Source organism: Cottoperca gobio, chromosome 9 (genome assembly GCF_900634415.1).
Source record: "Cottoperca gobio chromosome 9, fCotGob3.1, whole genome shotgun sequence".
In the NCBI taxonomy this organism is placed as follows: Eukaryota; Metazoa; Chordata; class Actinopteri; order Perciformes; family Bovichtidae; genus Cottoperca; species Cottoperca gobio.
Window position 1 is genome coordinate 18,465,656 of NC_041363.1, and position 17,072 is coordinate 18,482,727.

General features: G+C 38.2%; 1 long non-coding RNA gene across 2 annotated transcripts in view; it reads right to left on the reverse strand.

Moving 5' to 3' along the window:
* Nucleotides 1–6,112: 6,112 nt before the first annotated feature.
* LOC115014162 (uncharacterized) overlaps nucleotides 6,113–17,072 on the reverse strand; it is a 35,076-nt gene continuing 24,116 nt past the window's right edge. For both annotated transcript variants that reach the window (XR_003832868.1, XR_003832867.1), the window contains exons 3-4: nucleotides 7,169–7,249; nucleotides 6,113–6,553 (exon numbers count right to left, since the gene is read on the reverse strand). This is a non-coding gene — a long non-coding RNA (uncharacterized LOC115014162). The remainder of the gene's footprint in view (nucleotides 6,554–7,168; nucleotides 7,250–17,072) is intronic.

Below are 17,072 nucleotides of genomic sequence, written 5' to 3' on the forward strand. Positions count from 1 at the left end.
GCAGACAGCCGGACAAGCTGCGAGCAAACAGTTCAAACGAGGAGAAACATTTTTATTTATTTAGAGTTGCGTTTCCTTCTGGTTCTATTTTAGTCTCCACCAGAAATCTGGCTCTCTAGCTGCTAAATGCACCACTACATTCACCAGCTAGTCGTTGGTGCTGAGCAGGATGTGTACGGTGGGTTTGTCAGAGCCAGTTACTGCTGGAACCAGATTAGAGTGATGACACTCAAAACTGTAGAGTTTAGGGATGTGCGCGATTAGTTAACTTGACGTTAAGCGTTCCTACCCTCGCTAGTCGGCACCAGAAATACTAGTCGGTATGTATTGTTAAAATTATTATTATTTTATTAAAGTACACATTTAAATTACATATTGACATATATACACAATATATTGATTGATGATCGACACATACTGTGTCTAATGGCTCTAACATAAGCACATTTATTTCTGACAATGTTGAACCTTATAGATTAAATTGTGCTCAATTTCAAATATTTTCTGATTGTTTTTGTACTTTTTGACTCGTCTAAGTTCAAGAAACATCCCTAGTAGAGTTGTGCATCTTGTTGGGTAAAACTTTAGTTTGACAATACAAATTTTCTTAGTGGTTTTAACATAACATAACATAGTTGGATATCTTCTACTCAGATCCATCAAGTGCAACAAATGCAGACCAACAGAAATGTGTCTGAGCCATTTGTGCAGCAACACACTTGACAATGTACAGAGACCTATTGGCATGTATATTCAAAGCACAACGGTGTCTTACATAAATTATAAAATGACATCACAAGACGCAACGTCTATCCGTCTGTGCTAGTTCTAGTCGTCCTTCCGATTCCTCTGCTGTCCCGTCAAGTTAAATGCTCTTTTGATCAAATGAAGCATAAATGCTTTTCTTGTCTGTCAGCGCAGCTCAACCCACAAACACCCGATAAAAAACCTGATGTGATAGTATCTGTAACTGGCATCGAATGTTCGTTCTAGTGGTGTTGTAATGTAATGTAATGTAACGTCTGAAATCCCTTCAACCTCAAATGGGTTTTGACAAATCTGGCACGCAGCAACAGTTTTTGTTTGTTTTTGTTTCTTAAAAGTATGCAGACTCTGATAACTGTCAACATCTAATTAGTATAATCTTGACAAAACAGGCTCTAAAACAAAAACAAAAAGGGTCAACATTGGTAAGAGGTTGCTATTCTTTTTGTGTCTTTCTCACCTGCTGAAGTGCTGACGATTCTCTCCTCATGGACAGCAGACAGAGACACATATTTAGAGAGAGGTCATGGTGTCTGGCTTTGATTTGATGTTATGAATGCATGCTTTGTAGGGCATGACACTAACTTTTTTGGTCCAAGAGAATTGCACCATCGAAAATCTAATTCCAAATGTTTATTTAGTAAATAATGTTTGGATGATTGATCCATCTCAAATATTTAATATTCAAAAGTTTGGCTGGTGAATAGCACTAAGTTTAAAACGACTGTGGCGAAACAGTACAGACGTTTTCCCCTCACACAGAAAAAAAGGTCAGCGCGTCTGATCGTTGAATCTTTGATATCAAACTATCCAGCACACTCAGGTCTTATCATTAAAGCATTTGCTAGGCTTGAGTAAGCCTCTTCATAGAGGAAGAAAGACACCCGGGCTATGCTTTGAACTTGAGATAACATGGTCTCCACATGGTGTGCGTTAAGGAAGTGCTTGTGCTGTGTGTGTGTGTGTGTGTGTGTGTGTGTGTGTGTGTGTAGCCATTTGCATTTTCAAGTAAAATAAGGCATTAGGAACATTTGGCAGGTAGAATGTGCAGAGTGCAATTTCCAAAATGTTTTTCTCATGCAGGCCCCTTGGAAAGGAAAGAAGGTAGAAGAGTATTTCAATTCTACAGATGTTAAACATCAGCACACACGTAAATAACAATCTACAAAACATTAACCAATTTGCCACATTGTGATGCCATTTCTTCTTGATTGTAATGCTCACATTAACTTCAAATTCATTCCAGTTTTATTTGTTCTAGTTGTACATGTTTAGGGCAATCAGAGGACAAACTCTCCCGTGTTAGGCCTTGAGAGTCCAAAGGATTCTTGGTGCCTTGATTTTTCCATCAGGCTTCACACAAGTTTCTGGTGGGAGTTTGGGGACAAGCAAGACCTGATTTACACATCCTCCAGTTCCACCACCCACCCGCTCCCCCTACCTGACAGGAGCAGCTGCACCTCATGACAGATAGGTCATGTCATCTCCAAAATTCCTGCAGGGCTGCCCTGCTCTCAGCATTTCTGTCAGCACTCAATATGACATTCTAATTTTACCAAGGCTGGCACGCCTGTGCACCCTCAGTGTGCACTTGTATGTATATGCTCAGTTGAATAGATGCACTGTTTGACAACCAGCATTGGAAGTAACTAAGATATGATCAAGCACTGCACTGATTGATATTTACATTTGTTTGGCTATTTTGGATGGACACCAAGTATGTAAGTAACATTGCAAATACAAGTTAGGCTTTTTCAATCCACTGCTTTTTCTGATGAGGTCAGCGGGATAGGAAGGAAATTGGTCAAAACAAAGATGGAGCCTAAGACTTTATCTTCTAAGATGAAACAGATGTTGACAAACTGCATAATTTGTAGTAAAAAAAAAAGAGGTAATAAATCGCAATATATGTTATTCAGCTTAACGCAAAATGTTCAAAATCACAAATATCATATTGTGACTTAAGCATCGTGATAATATCGTATCGTGGGGCCTCTGGTGATTACCACTCCTAGATACTATATATATATATATATATATATATATATATATATATATATATATATATATATATATATATATATATATATATATATATATATATATATATATATATATATATATATATAAAGTTTATATACACAATATAAGATGATCTTTTGAAAATGATGTACTGCTTTCCATACATACAACATATTTTAAATGATCTTCACCTTAACCAGCTGCAACATTAAAATGCCGCTTACATGTTAATGCATCCTTAATAATAATAATCCAATTATTTAATATGTAAACATGAAACGCTCACATGGGCCATTCATCCTCCATAATGAGCATTTTTAATGTTGATACATGAAAGCAGGACTTTTACATGTAATCGTGTATTTATGAACTGTAGTATTGTTGCTGGTGTCTCTGGATTTGTGGAGCAGTACATGCTTACAACAAATAAGTCACTCTAAATTGGAATTGATCATATACAACACCCAGTGCACAACTAGACACAAACCAATGCAGGCAGTCCAAGGTCTTGTTAAGGCCATGGAATGAGCTGCACAGCCCTCTGGGTAATGGACTGGGGATGTGCTGGAAGGAAACTCAAGCCTTCTTGCCATTCCAAGCAGAGCACAGCAGGCCGTGCTCCGTATCAATGACAAAAGCAGACAGGCAGCCAGCCTTGATGCATAAAACATGAGCCTGAGAAAGTTAGCACAACTGAGTCAATTATCATTTTTTGAGGAACAGAAAGTTTAACTTCGTGTTTGGTTAACAACATAATAACTCCATATACCAATGTAAGTCGCCTTTATTTAAGCAGCTTATGAACATTGCAACCTTATTTTGCCTTTAATTTCATCGTATAATAATAAGCCAGACTCCATAGAGAATATAACTTAAAGAATTACTGCGGGAAAGTATTGCATATTATGATATTTAGTGAAAGATGACTTTGCTAAGGAGTGTTAACTCTAAGACAAACACATTTAAACACGCATGTAGTCTAACTACTGTGTAGTCCACAAAGATACAGCAGTTTTGTATAAATTCAGACAAGGCCAAGGAGTTGTTTTGGTTGAAACCATATGGGACTCATTTGCGAGGGAACTTCTGGCATCGATTCCGGGGTCTGGTTTTGATGTTCAGATAGGAACGGTACACATTTCGGTCAACATGAAACTATTCCAAGATAAATGTGTCGCTGTCGCTGTAATAGTGAGGAAAAACCTAAACCATGCACATATTTAAATGACTTTTATTTCTTTTTCCCCTCACGTCAACAGAAATGTAAGTTAGCTTGTTCCATATCTTTCATAAGTCCATAAAAACTAAAAGGTCAGTTTTAATATTTCTTGTCTAGAAAGCCGAGCACGGCTTTTTAATGGAGAAATATTTGAGTAATTAGATTCCATTTAAAAAAAGTGTAAAAACAATTGTGTATATAAAGTTACAGTGAACGTTTCTGAGTTGAACTTTAACAGGCAGATTTGTGTCTGCTTTTCTCTCCTGCTTGGATCAAATTAGTTGAGGGGCCTGTTTAGGGAGAACTTGGGCTACAGCAGAGACCAACACAAGGTTCAACTGCGAAACTCTTCAGTTGCATCAGCTTCTCATACAGTTACATCAACTCTTATATCTTATGATACATCAAATATTTGAAAGAATAAGGCACAAAGGGAGGGAGAAGCATTACAAAACAAGGAACCTTGTAATGTCTGTCTGAACTAACCTGTGACCTCTAAGCGAGGGAGCCAACAGAACATCTGTGAGAGCTCAACTGATTATAGTTTGTACATATAGGTTACAGTTTAACTGATCGACTAGAAGTTGTAATTGTCTTTTAGGCCAGTTGCATTTTTATAAAGTTTTCAACTTACTAACTTCAAGCGTCAGCTGCAACGGGCAAGACAGAGGCTGTTTTCCCGACAACTCCTTATACTTGAAAAATAAACTAATATATAAAGATATAACAGATTACTGGCATTGTTTTATTTATATGTGATTTTTAACAATGTTCTCACGATGAAAACAAAAGTGCAGTGTCGAGTACGGGTCCCTAGAGCAGCCAAATGTAGTGATTGCCCAATCCAACTCTCATGGATAAAAAAGCATACAAAAACAAAATGTACTACCTAAAGTGAGGGAAATTGCTGCTGATTGCGGTGCGGGTAATCATTCATATAATGCTGTTCTTTGACAGCAGCACAACGTATTTGGGTTCTTGTAATCTGGTGTGTTTCACACTAATGCCCTCACAATGTTAGCCATGCTGTGATTACAATCTGAGCAGCTATGAGAACGCCATTTGCTTTAGATGTGTGGTAAATTACAAGGAAAACAAAGCCCACACACACATATAGTAACATGCAGACACTGTGGCACCAAAATAGCAAATGTCGAACCATTATGTAGCTCACACTTTGATGTGAGGACACCCTCAGCACTTCTGACACTACCTATACTGCTCTGGTGGATGCACACTGGAGAGGAAAATTAGATTAAGTATTGTACCATTCTCCAATTTCCACTGGCCAACTTTCTTGCTCCTTTAAAGCCAAATGATTGTCTGTTCAAAGTGGAGCCTCCAACTGGTCCAGGATTCTCAGCAGGCCACAACTACCTTTAATCTCCAGTAAGTAGTTTCTTGGCACACAAAAGGAAAGTTCTCCCATTTTAGCAAGCATGTGAAAACGTTGTATAAATCCTTTTGTGGGATCTGCATGAAATCTGATAAATTGTCTGAATATCTTTGGGTTTTGGGCTGTTGGTTGAACAAAAGACATTTAATGACATCATCTTGCAGTTTAAGAAAATAATTTTGGTATGTTCTCACTTATTATAGACCAAACACAGAAAATAATCTGCAGATAAATGTAATAATGAAAATAATCTTTAGTTGCAGCCATTTGTTTTCTCTTTTTACTTTTACTATTGTGGACTCAGTGTGTAAATGTATTAGATTAATTAGTGTTGAGCCTCCTATGATATTTTACTGGCAATACCTTTTTTCCAGGATGAAGGACAATTACATTACACTACAGTTCATTTAGCTGACGCTTTTGTCCAAAGCGACGTACAAAAAGTGCAAACAATCATGGAGATACAACTCCGAACAGCAAGAATCTTGCAAGTACAATAGCTTCAAATGAAACTAATGCCTGCATGGTGCGGCTCAACGCCGCTCTACTTTTAGTAACAGTACATTACTTTTCTCAATTTAATTTTCTGCAGCAGATAGTACCTCGTCCACGTGGGTGGGATTTGATGGCTAATTACAAAATGGCAGGTTTGTAAAGGATGTCCAGTGTCGTGCTGGTGACGATTCTCAAACTTTCACAACTTCTTCTAATGGAAAAACAAAAAAGAATTCTTGATTTATTGACATAGTTTAGCATAAATTACGAGAATTTAACCAACAGCAGTACTGTATGACATTTTATAAGACTGATCCTACAACCCCATTTGAGAAATAAATCGACAATTTGGCTTTGGAGCTGGAAATTTGAGAATGCTTTCAAGTGCTGGTGTTACACATCCTTCAGTGTCTGGAGACAGAAGGCTGCTGGAAGTCCTTCACCTCAGGTGAATTTGACAGACTCAAATCAAACTATGTACAAGAAGCCTCTCTTTGTACAACTAAATACTGTACGCCACAAACAAGGCCTCTTCTTTGAACAATAGAGACGTTTGCTGTAGCTTCTCCTGCATGCCATGACTCTTTCAAGCTGTAACTTCAGTCCACCAGCAGCTGCAAGCCCGCATGGAACCGCTTACGTGAGACATCCACTGCCTGCATCCATAAGAGAGACAGAGAGAGATTGAGCATGTGGTCCAGGGTGACAGGCACCACAGGTTAGGTTTCACATTCACATATTGATCAGAAGAGCTGTAGAGATCACCAACAGGGACTGACACACCCAACTTAACTCACACATACTTATTATTTTAAAGGATGAGGCTGATGTTATTCTCTGTTTGTGTTATTGTTAACAAATCCAATGAAAAGACCAAATACTCAATACTTTCTGATTTCCTTGCTCCGTCTGTGGCTCTCTATTCCTATTGAAGACCTTTTAAATCTTTAGTGACGGGTTACAAATACATAATGTATAGGACAATGACAAGACATGTCCTAAAACAGCTGGGCATCACTCAAACAGGAGTAAATAGTGCATTTGTTTGGGAATATTTGTTTTTTAGCATTGCATTAATACACTTTTGAATGCCACGTTTCGGATATAGATGATAAATACATATTGATAAGAGCAACTGCAAACTGTAAACAGGTGAAGATTGCAGGGAAATAGGAAAAGCACACTTGAATTTGTCCATTGTACATTGTGCTTCAATAAAGTGGATGGGAAACGGAGTGAATAATCGTTAGACAAGTGCAACGTGTCCATACCTTTAAGTATTAACAGCAACGGGAGGATGGTGTTTTTGGGTTCATCTCAAAATAAACTGCAGTGCCCATGCTGCCGGTAGCCTTTAAGGAAGAGAATAGATGAAAGAATCTGTTGCATCTGTTATCATTTCACATTCATGATTTCTAAGTAAGAGCCAAATACTTAAAGGGAAACGGGATACCTTCACTTCTGGAGGTGACAGCTGGTCAGAAAGAAAAGAGAGCGAGATACAGAGACAGGGAGTCAGAGACAGAGAGAGACACAGAGACAGAGAGAGAGAGACAGAAAGAAAGAAAGAGAGAAACAGAGAGACAGAGACAGAAAGAAAGAAAGAAAGAAAGAAGAAAGAGAGAGACAGAGAGACAGAGAGAGACACAGAGAGAGACACAGAGACACAGAGAGAGTCAGAGACAGAGAGACAGAGACAGAGACAGAAAGAAAGAAAGAGAGAGACAGAGACAGAAAGAAGAAAGAAAGAGAGAGACAGAGAGAAAGAAAGAAAGAGAGAGACAGAGAGAAAGAAAGAAAGAAAGAGACAGAGAGAGAGAGAGAGAGGAGAGAGAGAGAGAGAGAGAGAGAGAGAAAGAGAGAGAGAGAGAGAGAGAGAGAGAAAGAGAGAGAAAGAGAGAGAGAGAGGGGATGCAGCTGCAGCCGGGCTATATGATGGTAGGGGGTCCAGAAGCAGATGGGGGCTGCAGACTGCACTGCAACACGATAGCCAGTTTGAAATACCCACATATTTTTAAAAAAGAAAAAAAAGTAAGATCACTTTCTGTCTCCAGGTTCTTGAGCATAACAACCACAAATAAATTCCAAACCCCTTTTTATATACATGTACATATATCTTATATTTTTTAAGCTCATACAACCAGATGTCCTTAAAAACTGCTTCCTGCACACTGTATAACTTTTAACTTTAGGACTTAATTGCATTTTGAAAGATAAATTGCACATTAATCCATTCATACAGATGTAGTGTCTGTTTTCTGTCAAGCTTCCCATGATTAGAGACGACAGATGATTATGGAGTCCATGGCTGGAATCCAGCTTTTGACCAAAGACTTCAGGTTTAAGATGACTGAAGAACTTTGGCATCTGAACTAAAAGAAACCTAATATTAGGTATGCCCCCCCCCCCCATAAAGCATCTCTCCCTCCCCCTCTCTCTCTCTGCCCTGAGGGCTTTTAGCCGAGAACCTCACGAGGCCTCACTTTAATGATATCAGCATTTTCTGTAGAGTAGGAACGTTACATGAACTTTACGTGGTCTGTGAATAGTTTCTGGTTACCGAAATTAGTTTGTACCTAACCACTAATATCTTCTCTTGAGTAGAAACTTTCTTTTGGCAAAAGAGAATTAGAATGGAATGAACTGGATTATGTTAAATCTTTTTAGAATTGATATCATAGTTCGATTTAAAGGAAATGTCAAAACACAAACCGTTTCAAGTCTTTACTTTAGCAAAGGCTGTTATCTTGCAGAGCATTTGACATGTTCATGTACTTTGTAGTAATTTTATGAATGGTCATAATCTGGGTTGCCAATATACTACAAAAAGATTGAAATATGACATATTGGATATTGTAAGAAAATCTAATTAAAATATCTTTCAAATTGATAAAAAAGCAATGGAATAAGTATCTATTTGGTTAACTAGCTATACTGTAGATATGCATAACATGTTTAACTTAATATAAACTAACAAACTTTCTAAGCAGCTTAACATTTGCAGGGGAAAAAGCAATATTCACAAAGTGTTGGACCATTACTTTTTGAAATAATATTAATCTATGCTCACTTAAACATAATTTAATATGGAGTTACTGTTTTCCAGATGACATACTAAAATGGTCCAAGAGTGTGGGTAACTTATTAACACCACAAATCCAACTTAAAACCCTTGGGCAATTTCCATTAAGTGTGTAGCCAGAATGATGACATAGTGCAACACCACTCAAACCTCACATTTATGTAACTACACATTAACATTAAGAAAGTCTCATGTTAGCATAGGTTGTGGAGCCTTAATGTGCTTAAAAATATACCACAGGGTGAAAGTGATAAAGGAGAAAGCTCCTGCGCTTCCCTGGATGTGACCAAAACTTGCTGTCCCTCGAGGAGGTCGACCCCATGAGGCCGGGACCCCAGAAACTCACAAGAATGTCATCAGTCTTCTGCCAAATATGTTTGATTACTTCTACTTTTCTCATGTTAGTCTTGTGGTACAGCTCTGGGAAAAATGAAAATAACACTGACTGTACTATAACCCAGAATGATATTAATATTGCAGGGTTTCAGGTGACACTTCATCTGCAGCCTTACAGCTCCTCAGAACTTATCATTTTGTCATTGATTTTTGTATATGAATAAATCCAAGTTTACTAGAATAATCAAAAAAATAAAACACTTTCTGGGGCCGCAGGGTTCCGTATGTTTTTTTTTTTTTTTTTTTAAACTGTGCGCGATCTTCCCGCACTCCACCTTTTGGGCACCCCAGGCCTAATGGGTTGAATGTTTCATATGTCAATACCTTGTAAAGTGTGTGATAAATTATGTTTCTTCTTTCGTGTTACTGTCAAAGTTTTTTCTTTTTAGTTGTTTTTTTTCTGCACATTTGTTGTTCGTCTGTTCAGTTTGCTGAATTTCTGTTCTGCTCTTCAAAATCAACAAACAGATGTTAAAAAATATAAAATTAAAATAATGCTGTGTTTTCGTCCAGCTCGTCAAGTGGTCCACTACATAGATATGATCCTTTTGTAAACTTAATTTATTATTAATAGCCCCCTCATGGATGTTAAATTAAATATGATGCTACAGCAGATCTAAGCTCATTGACACCTTAGTGTCCGCTGGCTGCCAGGTCAATTGTGCACCTTGCCAAGAAATAGTCCCCGGTAAAATCACATGTTTCTACATTTTAATTCTGTCTTAATTTTAATTAATTTCATTCCGATTAAATAAACCAGATATAATGTGTTAATTAGTTATGCTAAGCTAAGCTAACCATCTGCAGCTTTATATTTAACAGGCATATATGATAATAGTATCAATATTATTATCCAACTCTCAACAAAGACTCTAATAATCATATTTCCCAAAATGTTACAACTCCTTTAAAATCAAATATTGTAACATTGCATCTCTTTTTACAATATAAAAATCATGCTTCCATTAATGATGAAAACAATTCGCTAACAAAAGCTTTCTTTACCTTGCCATGCTAAAACATAACTCTCTTGCACAGCAGCATGTTAATCCTCCTATATGTGACCTAAGTCTGGACATGAGTTACAGCAGCTATAATGTGGTGGCTGTTTCACTTTTATCACTCCAATTATAGTTAAAAACATGACGCCTCGCCTGCATAAGTGCCTGCTTGAATTTTCACTGGTCAGGCGAAAAGAAGGGGAGAGAGGAGGGCTGCAGAGGGAAACGTACACTCAACATTGTGAAGTGAGGGTTTATGAAGAGCCTATCCCCCCAGCAGGAGATGTTTTATTAGTGGTGTTTAAATGACCGGCTTGTTAAACATCAAGCGGCAGGCAGGCAGGCAGCCAGGCGGTTGTTGCCTCAGGATTCGCTGCAATGCTACATCGCAGGCTATTTTCACCCTCTTTGGAGCTTTATTTGACATGCTAGTGTGTAGACAGGGTTGTTTTGAGACACAATAATCACTCTTAAGTTTAAGTTGAAACACTAGATTCCCACCTGTGAGTGAGAGTTGGGACTCGGGTGGTCCTTGGTTATACAGTATCTTCACGTCAGAGAGAAAAAAACAGGCCAGGAAAGAGAGGTAGGATAAATAACGAGCCGTTCCTGAAGTCTTGATGATATTAACACCTTGACACGTGCAGAGAATTAACTTAAAAACCCTACATGGATCATTCACACACACACAGAGTCAATGATGAGTGTTCCTAATGTAAACACAGGCACAATTTGTTAATTGAAAGTAAGATACAAAATGATTCCTTTGCTTGAAGGTCATGGGAACACATGAAAACTAAATGATCCCTGGAGATGAGGGATACAGTCATGGAAAATGTGACACAATAACTGTGTTCATTGGTGATGACACAGACGGAACATCAGGAAAAAGGAAAAGTCAAGATGTCCATCCATTGTAAGGATATTACCCAGTTATTACTAATTGTTTCCACTCTTTTCTCTTGATTTAGATTACTGCTGAGAAAGTCATGTCTGCACAGTTTTGATCTTGAATGAAAGCATCTGTTTAATTACTGGCTTCAATTAAAATGACTGTAATTAAAGTTTGGCTAATAATACTTTTCTTAAAGACTAATCTAACCAATTTAGAGCTGCAATGTTGATTGACAGAAAACTAAGTAGCAAAAGTTTTTCTGGTTATTTTTAAAAACATTGTGGTTTTTCTGCTCTTCTGATGAGGTCGTGACCCTTCAGGCTGGCAAATAAAATATTATATTATAATATCTTATACAGAAAACCTCAGACTCCAGACTCATAAATCCAACAACAACAACAAAAAGTCTCTTATTTTGACATATGTAACACCAACAGTTTGCCTATTATTTATTTGCATACACAGCCTACAGGGCCCTCCAGAATTATTGGCACCCCTTTAGTAAAAATAAGCAAAACAGGCTGTAAAATGTCTTTTATTGTTTATCGTCTTGGCCTTTCATTCAAAATATTCACAACAATCTGACCTTTTCACTAAGTAAGTAATATTCAATCAACATTCTATCATAGAAAAAATAAATTTTGACTTTGAATAAATATCTTTCTCCAAAACATGTGTGCCACAATTATTGGCACCCCTAAAAAGTCCTATGATAAAAATCTAACTGAAGTATATTTCCAGTCACATCTTACATCGTTAGGTTCTCCTGTTTGATTAGGAACTCTTAAGTGGTCAACCATGACTTCCTGTTTCACTGGGGTATTAATATGAGGTGACACAGGCCAAAATTCTCTTTGTCATCCTTCACTATGGGAAAGAACCGAGAACACAGTGAAGATCTGCGACGAAAAGCTGTTGAGCTACACAAATTAGGAAATGGATATAAGAAAATCTTGAAACAGTTGAAAATGCCCATTTCCACTACAGGGCAATAATGAAGAAGCTTAAAGCAACCGGAAATGTTAAGAATCAGCCTGGAAGAGGACGTGTGTGTACATTGACGCCACACACCGTGAGGAGGATGGTTCGACTGGCAAAATAATCTCCAAGGATCACAGCTGGAGAATTGCTGAGGTTAGTTGAGTCTTGGAGTCAGAAAGTCTCCAAAAGGACCATCAGACGCCGCCGACATCACCACAAGTTGTTTGGGAGGGTTGCCAGAAAAAAGCCATTTCTGTCAATTAACAACAAACTAAAGCGCCTACAGAACGTTACTGGGGCTTTGATTGGGACAGGGTTATATGGTCAGATGAGACCAAAATAGAGCTTTTTGGCAACAAACGTCAAAGGTGGGTTTGGAGTAGACAGAAAGATAGTCTTACAGAAAAGCTCCTCATACCCACTGTGAAGTATGGTGGTGGATCTTTGATGTTGTGGGGCTGTTTTTCTTCCAAAGGCCCTGGACATCTTGTTAGGATACAAGGTATCATGGATTCTATCATATCTAACAATTGTACTGATATGTTATCACTGCTTTCTACGAAAGGAAATATAATGATTTGTCTTCACTTGAGCTTTCTCTTTGGCAAGGATCGACAACTGAAGGATACTATTTAAATAAAATAATACTTTGACCTAGGTAACCAGACTAGTTTTGTGCTAGATCAATCACAGTTAGGCCTGTCATGATAACTACAGTTGTTGGATGATATTGTCTTAGAAATAATGAAAAGAACTGCTGTAGGTCAACAAGATTGAATTTTACGATGTGGCTCCAGATGATGTACAGTCAGTTACCTGTCAGTCTGTATAACTTGTGGTTTACAGCTCTTGCTTCATTTGTGAAACGCTAATGTGAACAAGAACAGGACCAGAGGTGAAAAGCAACGTGGTATAATATTTCTCCTCATGCGGACTAAATGAATCAAACTGCAGTTGTGAAAGTGCCCTTAGATAGAAAGTGAGCACCACAAAAGGATGGATGGATATCTCAAAACCTGGACAAATAAGACAAAAAGGACATTTAAGTCATATTTCCAGATACTGCATCACTTGTTTAAAAAAAGGTTTTTGGATGAACGGACCCTTACATGAAACTTGAAACCTTACCTTCTCTCACTTTCTGACCTTTCAGTGCAATAACTTTGACCTGTAACAATGATGCAACTTTTTCTTTTACGTGAGCATAAGCAGACTTTTAGCACCGAGTCCTGGGCCAATCAATTGATAGATTTTATTTTGATCCTGCTACAACTGCCCGCCGTGGCTGTCCAGACTGCCTGTAATTTATCTGGTGTCTCTAAACAGTGTACACTCCTGGCAGCGTCAGAGACAAGCTACGCTCTGAACAATTTCTAATGTAAATACAACCACCTGACTGTGAAAATCTATGTTTGAGCTTTGGGGCTTTATTGTGTTCTCAGAACGAATGAGGGCAGGGAACACGAGTCAGATGATTGATTGCACAGCTAGTGAAACACTTATATAGGAAAAGAATGCAAATAAAAGCACAGGATTGGAGAATTCAAACAACAACATCAAGAGAGCAAACATTTGGTCTACAATAGAAGCAGAAGAAGCTGAACAAATTCTCCTGTACTGTGATTATATTCCATTAACCCCAGCCTGTTTTCAAGGGTTGAAAGCTGTATTAATGATGCACTGGGGAGTGGTTTAAGTTCAGCACATATTTCATGAGCCAGAAGAATGAGCGCTGAGGTTTCTGGTTTGGGGTCATCTGAAGAGTCAAGACGAAACATCTCTCGTGGAGCCCCCACAGGAAGTCATCGCTAAGAGTGCAATTAGAGAGAGGAAGCCCCCCAGTTTTTGCTCTGAGTCATCCAGCCCAAAAGATAGCGTTAACATCTCTGTTTTGGGTGGTCATGTCTTCATGGTAACCCTCGATTTTTAAAACCTGGCGAAAACTCTTGCAAAACTCACTGCCCGACCACCTATCCTAACCTTAACCATTCGAGGTCAATGCCTAACCTAAACCATCTCGCAACAGTTTTGCACATCAAGGGTTACCATCTAGACACGACCATCTTGGGTCAAATGGATATCTGGTTGATTCAGAAACATGAGCTGTAAAACATTTGTGAAGCTGTTCAGACAAGAGACATGTAGTCCTGAAAGTCATGCTGAGCATGTGCTATATATGTTCTGAGAACATGAAGATAACGACTAAATAAACTACACACTGTACTTCCAGACTTTGGCAAGTAGTTCAGCAAATACGTTTTGATAAGATTGTCTTACCAACATAATGAGCGGACACTGCAACAGTCTGGACGAATCTGCAAAGATGCAAACAATCTTGCACATTAATTGTTTTATTCTTTTGCTCTTTCTCTGGTAAATCAGTTGAACTCTGCACAACATTTGCCTGGAAACCCGACAAGTGATCCACCAGACAGGACGAGTTTACTTTTTTAACATGTAAAGATAAACAAACAAACAAACATTTGAAGCCATCTTTCAGTACAGTTTTTGATACTTAGTGCTAAAGACATATTTTGGTTGGTACCCTTCCCTAGTTGGGAATAGATGGGAGATTAAACAAAGTTTAAAGAAAGTGGCGATCACCTCTGAGATTCTGAATCTGAAGTGCTCATAGGTTTTAAGGGAAAGTGTTTCTGAAATAGCATTGATACTATAATAACATGGCATAACAATCATAAGTCCATTATGGCCAAAATGAAACACACTGACAAGCTAATGTTGTATTATACGGTTGCAACATTATTACTGTTTGATGGAGGTGAAGTAATCCAAAAACAACTGTAAGCTATCAGCCTCTTATCAAATTACATCAATCTACTTCCTTATGTTTCAAAGTTACACTTTAGCATTATTCTGAAACAGATCTGTAAAACATAACTTTCCAAGTCTCTGCGTGTTAATGTCTCCAACTGTGATGACTTTTACGTGACCGCTTACTCACAAAGCTGAATGATGTGTGTTTACGTGTTGAGGAGTTTGGCATTAGCACCAGGCGGGCTCCTGCTCCAGCTGCTTGTTTATGTTCATTCTGGAGACCGACCACCTTCAACCGACATCAATTCAGGCAAGAGAGACACAACCACCATGTGTGAGTGTTCTCGTACTGTAAATATTTCCTTAGCTGTCGGCTGCCCTCCCTGCCAGCGCTCACATTTTAATAAGGTGTGGGCTCAGACAGATTTAGACCGGGTTTGTTGAAGATAACTTGTCAGTTGAAGAGTGTTCTCTCTGAAAATATATTTCTACGTGACGACTTTAGGGAAGTTAGTCTAGTAAATAAGTTTTTATTTTTTAAAGTGGTGGCTTTGCCCTCATCATTCGAACAAATTAGTCGTTAGTTAGATAGATGCAAAACTGATCAGCATTCATGTATTTTAAAGAATATCAAACAAGGCAATACCTGAACAAAGAATACATCAGACCCAAATCAGCTTTGGCAAGACTGGCTCACAATAAAAGTGTCACTTACATTTACCTCTCAAAGGTGTTTTGAGACTTCTTGATTTGTATGGGGATTGAGATACATTTAATCTGAAGCAATTAGTCGTCAATCAATCAGTCAAATGCCAAAAAGAAAAGTCTGCAACCATTATCACAATTGATAATGCAATTTGTTTTATATTGTTTGATAAAAGGATCACGATAATAGATTTTGCAGATACTTGATATGCTGATATTTTCCAACTCATCTTGGCCAATAGCCGATGCTAATATACACATTTTCTTTTTCTCCACCAAATTGCACACAGTCTTTCCTGTAGTGGAATTAAATGCCTGCCGTTATCATGACAGCCCACTGGCAGATGCCGACATAAAATACAATGATTTTCAAAATACTATTTTAAAGCCTTTATCTGCAGATGCCAATGATCTGCCAATATCATCGTGTAGCTCTAGGTTTTAACCAAAAATATCAAAAAAATGTACTTGTTACTCGCCATATGGCTCGCAGACAATTTTGAGCTGTGTTTCGCAAAGGGCGGGGCTTAGCTCCCGACATACAAACACACGTACGCACACACCTACAGTCAACAACGTTTAGGGGTCTGGAGCTGGTTTACTGAGTGGATTAAATGTACCAGTGTACCAGACTGGGATGGCTGAGTTTCCCCACAAAATCTAATGTTTCTTGGATGGCTTGATATTTCATAAAAGCAAACACTACCATGAGTAATCACAGGGTAGTCTCACTTTTCTTTCTTTTTCCACACATTTGGAGACTTTGCACTGTTTGTCTTCTCAAACTGTTTCAGTGTTAAAAAAAACAACTTTTTTTATACCAATCCAGAAAATAATGAGCGACCATAACATATTAGTAGGGTTTATAAATGGATTTTTTCACAATAAATAATTAGTTGCTATGGCTATGGTGAAGGGAAAATATGATGTTGCTCCATTGGAATGTCTCCTCTATGTCCTGCCAAATCTGAGCTGGAAACACTTAGTAGGGAACCTGTGTGTACTAGGAGCCGCTAATAATTTGCTTAAGGGAACCCACATCTGCTCGGATGGCTGAGGCAGAGGTTAAGAGTGTCGAAACTGGGCCACCGCTCCCTGCCAGTTGCAGGCTGAGAATAGGGCCTAATGTTAAACAAAAATCTTAACTACAGGAAATAGGCCTGTTATCACAATATAACCATTTGCCTTGGCTGACAACCAGAGTAAAATTGCTCCTTGTTTACTATTTTTGAGTGGGGCCAAAAGTTTATGGACAGATAAATCACAAATCCTTAGCAGAACAACAGCAGTTGCCGAACTGTTTATTTTTAGTATCGAGGCCAAAACGTAGAGCAAATAGA